Genomic DNA, 7,498 nt, shown 5'->3' with positions numbered 1-7,498 from the left:
GATATCCTTGATGTTGAAGACATTGCTCACGTTGTACTTGTCGCGTGGTAGATCGATCTTGTATGCACTATTGTTGTAGCATGCTAGCACCTTGAATGGTCCATCGTCTCGAGGTAGAAGCTTGGACTTGCGTTCATTGAGGAATTGTTCCTTGTGAAGGTGTAGCTACACGAGATCTCCAACGTCAAATATCATTGGTTGCTTGTTGATGTTGAGCTTGGTTGCCAATCATTGTACTTGGCGCTCGATGGTGTGTCTTGTATCATCATGCATCTTCTTGAGGTAGGTCACTCATGCACTCGCGTCCATGTTGATGCGCTCTTGTAGCGGTGAAGGGAGATAGTCCAATGGGGCAATGGGTTGAAACCGTAGACGACCTCGGAGGGGGACTTGCCGGTAGTCGAATGTCTTGCTCGGTTGTAGGCATACTCGGCGGTGGGTAGACACTCCTCCCACTCCTTGATGTTCCTCTTGACCAACACATGTAGTAGAGTGGAGAGCGTACAGTTTGTCACCTCCATTTGGCCGTCGTTTTGAGGATGGTATGCCGAAGAAAACAAGAGCTTGATTCCGAGCTTGGCGCATAGTGTCTTCCAAAAGTAACTCAAGAACTTGACGTCGCGGTCCAAGAAAATCGTCTTTGGCACTCCATGGAAATGCAAAATTTCCCTACAAAAAAGATTTGCAAAATGTGAAGCATCGTCTATCTTGTTGCATGGGATGAAATGAGCCATCTTAGAGAATCGGTCCACAACAATAAACACGAAATCTTTGCCATTCTAGTTCTAGGCAAACCAAGCACAAAATCCATGCTAATATGTTTCCATGGGTGATATGGGATCGAAAGTGGCATATAAAGACTGTGGAATTGAGTTTTTGACTTAGCTTTGTGACATGTCGAGCATCGATTGGTGAAGCGTGAGACATCGCAGAACATCTTGGGCCAAAAGTAGTTCTTGGAGAGCATGGTGAATGCCTTCTGGCGTCCAAAGTGTCCCATTAGTCCTCCTCCATGAGCCTCTTACAAAAGTAACAAATGAAGAGAAGACACGGGGATACATAGTTTGTTATCTCTCATAAGATAACCATCCTTGAGGTAATAGCATTCCCAAGATGTATGCGTCAAACATTTGGCATATGGAATAGCAAAAGTAGGATCATGCGCATAGAAGTCTTTTATGTGCTCAAAGCTAATGAGATTCAATTCAAGTTTAGTAACACGCATGCATTTGCGAGAAAGCGCATCCGCCACAACATTTTCTTTGCCCTTAAGGTACTTGATGACATAAGGAAAAGACTATATGAATTCACTCTACTTAGCATGACGCTTGTTCAACTTAGTTTGACCCTTAAGATACTTGATAGTTTCATGGTCGGTATGGATGATGAATTCGTGAGGGTGAAGATAATATTCCCACTCACGCAAAACTCGCACTAAAGCATAAATCTCTTTGTCATATATGAGATAATTGAGTTGCGCTCCGGAAAGATTCTCCCCAAAATAAGCTATGGGGTGCTTCTCTTGCATCAACACACCTCCTATTCCGTACCCACTAGCATCGCAATGCATCTTAAACGATTTATCAAAATTTGCAAATGCAAGCAAAGGAGCATGTGTAAGCAAATTCTTAAGCTCACTGAATGCGGTATCTTGGGATGGTCCCCAAACAAAAGGTGCATTCTTCTTACTCAAAGCATGTAAAGGATAAGCAATGGTGCTAAAATCCTTAACGAATCTACGATAGAAACCGACTAGGCCAAGGAAACTTTGCACTTGTTGCAATTTGGTTGGTTGTGGCCAAGTTTTAATTGCATTGATCTTAGATTCATCTACATGAACACCCTTAGAAGATACTACAAAACCCAGGAAAAAAAGCTTATCAACACCAAAAAGGCATTTGTCCATATTAGCATAAAGGAGCTCTTTCCTAAGGGTTTGCAAAACAGTTCTTAGATGGGTGACATGATCTTTGAGGGATTTGCTAAAGAAAATGATATCATCAAAATATAACATAACAAATACACCAATGTATGACCTAAGAACAAAATGCATGACTCACATGAAAGTACCGGGTGCTTCGGATAAACCCATTGGCATAACAAGCCGTTCATATAAGCCAAATTTGGTCTTAAATGCGGTTTTCCATTCGTCACCTTCTTGTATACGGATTTTGTAATAGCCACTCTTAAGATCAATCTTAGAGAAAATGGTGGCTCCGCTAAGCTCATCTAGCATATCATCTAAGCATGGAATGGGGTAAATATATCTATCGGTGATAGCATTGATGGGACGACAATCGGAACACATGCGATAGGTGCCATCTTTCTCACGAACAAGCATTACCAGTACGACACATGGGCTCAAGCTTTCTCATACATGGCCATTGTTAATGAGCTGTTGTACTTGCCGTTGGATCTCCTTTGTTTCCTCTGGGTTGACGCGGTAGGGTGCTTTGTTAGGAAGGGGTGCTCAGGGTATGATGCTGATTCGGTGTCCGATGCCTCGTAGAGGTGGTATTCCTGGAGGTAGCTCATCGGGGAAACATCTTGGAATTTCTAAAAAAGAGAAGACAACACTAAAGGTAGATTGTGAGGTGTTAGTTGTAGTTGCCTCGTCCTTGCACAAGAGGACATAGTGCATACCACTTGATGGGTTCTCACACACTTCTCTCCTCTCATGTTTGGTAGCAAATAGGACTAAGTTTTTATTGTCGCTCATCGTGGAGGCACTCGATTTTGGCTTGTGGTGCCCACTCTCTTTTTGGTGGTTTGCTCGCTCACTATTCTCTCCATGAAGGGTGGCTTGCTTGTCGATGATCACTTGATTTGGAGATATAGGTCATAGCATGTACTCCTTTCCCTTCATCTTGAAGTTATAGTGATTGGTACGCCCATTGTGGATGACGCCTCGGTCAAATTGCCATGGACGTCCAAGAAGGAGGTGGCAAACGGACATCGGGACGACATCACACTTCAAAGTGTCTTGATATGCTCCAATCTTGAAGGAAACTTGAACCATATGCTCAACTTGGATAGTGTCGGCGTCGCTTAGCCATTGGACCTTGTAGGCATGCGGGTGCTTCGTCTTGACCAATTGGAGCTTGGAACATAGCTCTTCAGTCGCCAAGTTATGGAAACTCCCTCCATCGATGAGGACCTTCACGGGCCTTCCATTGATGCCTGCCTTGGTGTACAAGATATGGCATCTTTGGTCTTTGTCTTGTTGATGTTGAAGAGTCAAAACCTTGGAGACGACGAGAGCGGGGGTTGCATCAAGAGCAACAAGCAATGAACGACCGCATCGACAACCTCGGCACCGACTTGCGACTCTCCGAGCAACGTACACGAGACTACTTCGACAACAAACTCGACGCGCACAAGCCAGAAAATGATGCAAGAATGGACGAGATCCGAGCCTTGTTGGTGAACTGGCGTCCTTCAACTTCTTCATACTCAAGACGGAGCCACTCAAGTCGACACTCCGACGACTCCTTCTCCGGCTCAAGTACACCGTCATCGAACACTCTTCGACGAGCCACGCGTCAAGACCGTCATGCATCTCGCAACCCGCTACATGACAAGCATTCACAAGAGCAAGTCGATGAGCAAGTTAATCGTCCTCACTCAAACCAAGTCTCTTTTTCTCAAGCTCAAGAACGATAACGACTACGGCGCCAAGAGGAAGAACGAGTGCGTCTACACCAAGAGGTACAAGACGCTGAGGCCCAACGTCTTCAACAACAACAAGAAGAAGCGCAAGCTCTTGAGGCACAACGTGCTCTTCAAGAATCTAGTCGAGCCATCGCCAACCGCAATCGCGAACGGCGCAATCAAGAGGAAGCCCTTCGAGAAGAAATCCAAGAGAGGAACTACCAACCACGCGTGCAACGTCAAGTTCCTCAAGCTCCTTCTCAAGCTCGCCAAGCTCCACCTCAACCTCAACTTCAACAAGAGCAAGTTGATCATGGACTTCCTCCACGCCAAGAGCAACATGAGGATGATTACCCTCCACGTCAAGGGCGTCATCATCACCATCGCCAACAACACAATGAAGACCAACGCTATGGCAAGCTCAAATTCACGATGCCCAAGTTCAATGGAAGTAATGATCCCGAAGAATACCTCTCATGGGCATTGAAGGTGGACAAAATCTTTCGTTTGCACAACTATGAGGAAGAGAAGAAGATCGCTATGGCATCACTTGAGTTCCAAGACTATGTGCTCATATGGTGGGAACAAGTCCTTGAGCGCCGACAAGCAAGAGGTGAACCTCCAATCACCACTTGGGCTCAAATGAACGAAGTCATGCGAGCACGTTTTGTGCCAACCTACTACAACCGCGATCTCTTCAAGAAGCTACAACTCCTCAAGCAAGGAACAAAGAGTGTTGAAGAATACTACAAGGAAATGGAGATAGCCATGATTCGAGCCAATGTCACGGAAGATGATGAGAAAACAATGGCACGATTCTTGAATGGACTCAATCATCCCATCAAGAAGATCACCAACTTCCAACCCTACTCCAACCTCATTGAGCTCGTGCATCAAGCTACAAAGGCAGAACGTCAAGTGCAAGATGACTTTAATTACGCCAAGTACTCATCCAAGACCTACGGCTTATCCAATAACCAAGCTTCAACAACTACTCCAACTTTGACATCAACCAAGCCTTCTCCAAGCAACGACGACAAGTCAAGTTACAAGAAAACTTCGGCAAGTTCAAGTCGTCTTACTCCTACTACAAGCAACTTGTAACATCCCAAATTTTCAATTTGGAATGTTATACCTAGATCATCCATGCATATCATATTTTATTGCATTTCCATTCCGAAATCCTCGAAATCCTAAGCAACTCAAGGACCCTTGGAGAGAGTTGGGGATTTCCCGATTTTTCATATTTGATTTTGTATCAAATAGTGAAACGAGGATTTATGATTTTAATTATTTTTCTCTCCGAAAAATATTTCTTATAAAAATATATGAGAGGAGATAATAAGACTTCTCAAAAACAATTGAAATATTGGAGAAAAAAATGTTAAAATCATTTGTTAGATTTTATTTGAGTTTATTTGGATTTTATTTGCATTAGAAAAATATGCACGTTTTTAAAATTGCATTTTAGGGCCAAGAAAATGTTCATCTCGTTCTAAATATTTTATTTAGATGGTGAAAATTTGTTTTGGCATTTTTAATTTTTAATTTTATTTTATATGATTTATTTTTCTACTGGCGAAATTACTTAAAAAAAACTTTCGCTGCCCGACTGGGCCTAAGGCCCAGCCGAGCAGGCCGGCCCCGCCGCCGCCGCCTCCCGCGCGCGCACGCACCCGCCCCGCCGCCGCTCGGACCGGAGTCCGAGCCGGACTCCACCTCCACCGCGCCTTGGCCCCTCCTAATGCGGAGCATCCCACGTTCATCCCCATGTACACTCCCACTACTCCCCAAGCCCCAAGTGGACATATGACGAGACCTCGAACATACGCCATTGGACACAAGGTGAACTCGCTCCTCTCCGAACCATCACTTTCTACGTGTGAGATATAGCTACTCCAACATCTTCGGGAACATTCTTGAGGTGAACTCCTTCTCTTTGAGCAATCCTCAAATACGCATATTGGATGGGTCACTCTTTCATTGTTGTTTCCTTCTTGTTGTCTACATGATACATCTCGTGAACGGAGGAGCGACATTGGAGATTGGCTACATGGACTTTCGAGGAGCGCTCGCACTTATTAGATGCACCTTCGGAACTCCACTCATGCCTCGACATTGAGCTTTGGTACACCAACACCTCCATATTTGTTGATTGTGCTCATACATGTCATGCTCGATGGACATATCATACTCACCACAAGTTTGCACCCCATGCATGGATTGACTCACATTATGCTTGTCTTGTTGCATCTATTTCCATGTCATCCATGATATATGAGCTTGTTCACTTCCTTAGCAAATTTGTTGTGATCTACCTTGATGGCATATTCATACATCATTATCATATTGTCCACCATCAATTGCATGTTAGCTTACACATATTGAGCATCCATTGCCATGTTCATGCTATTGATAAACCGTCTCACTATGACATCATTTTGCACCATGGTTGCATTGATCATATTTACAACACATTTGTGTGCACAATGATTGCATTTCCTCCCATGAATGCTTTACATCTCATTATAGATCATCTTGATAAGCTTCATGCGCTTTGTCACGACCAATCTTGCCGCATGGACTCATTCTGGCATGATGGACACTTTGTGTGTGCTAACCTTTGTATTTCTGAGTGTTGCTTGTGTTTGCTCTTTTTGCATGTCTCTCACTCCGGCGACACCTTGGACTACTTGGATTGCGCAATGCCTTCATCGATGTCCAACTAAAAGTCCGTCCACGACAACCGTTTCCATGGTCATGAGGATCACGATCCGAGGTCGGATCTTTCCCAAGGGGGGGGGGGAGATGATGCGGAGCATCCCACGTTCATCCCCATGTACACTCCCACTACTCCCCAAGCCCCAAGTGGACATATGACGAGACCTCGAACATATGCCATTGGACACAAGGTGAACTCGCTCCTCTTCGAACCATCACTTACTACGTGTGAGATATGGCTACTACCTCCAACGTGTGTTCTATGCATGATCAGGTACTTGGAGGAAAGCCACGAAGCCACCACATCCAATGGAACAACTAGCGAGGACGCCAAGTACAAGGACCCAGAGAAGAAGCTGCGGGAAGATACAGCCACCAGACGACCGGCCCAGCCCGGACGTCTGGCCCCTGAGGACCCGAGCCGAATCCACGGACGACCGGAGCCACCGGACGTCCGACGACTCCCAGCACCCGGACGACCGCCATACACCGGACGTCCGACACTCTCCAGCGCCCGGACGACCGACGCCGACCGGACGTTCGACACAACCTGTCCAGAGCCAAAACGCCGGACGTCCGACATGCACCGAATGACCGGACCCTCGCGAGCCACCGGACGTCCGGTACCTGTCGGACGTCCGATGCTTGTGCGCTGCCATGTGTTGGGCCGCAGCCCATGTACCCCTTCACTTACCCCTTTGTGGCCCTAGACTATATATACTCCTCCACCTCCTAGTTAGGTTTAGCATTGATTTAGCTCAAGTTAGAGATAGAGCTTCGCTCATCCATCGGATCTCCTCGTCATGAGAGACCGCGGCCTCCTCGGAGAAGATCCCATCTGATTCAAGACCCCCTCGTGGGAAGATCCCCTCGTGGATTCAAGACCTCCTCACGGAGAAGATCGGTTACCTTTGTATCCTTACCTTTGTTGACTTTGTATCTCGTGCTACTCGTGCTTCGATGATCTAGACCTTGTGTGATTGATCTCTTGTCGGTTGAGTGTTTCTCTCGTTCCTCCCCGTGTCTTCCTCATGTTCTTCCGCGCGTTCTTCGTGATTCCCCATAGGATCCACTCCAAACATGAAAGATCAGCCCCATAGGGATCCGCCCTACATCACCTCCTCTA

Source organism: Triticum dicoccoides, chromosome 4B (assembly GCF_002162155.2).
Source record: "Triticum dicoccoides isolate Atlit2015 ecotype Zavitan chromosome 4B, WEW_v2.0, whole genome shotgun sequence".
Lineage (NCBI taxonomy): Eukaryota > Viridiplantae > Streptophyta > Magnoliopsida > Poales > Poaceae > Triticum > Triticum dicoccoides.
This window is presented reverse-complemented; position numbering follows the sequence as displayed.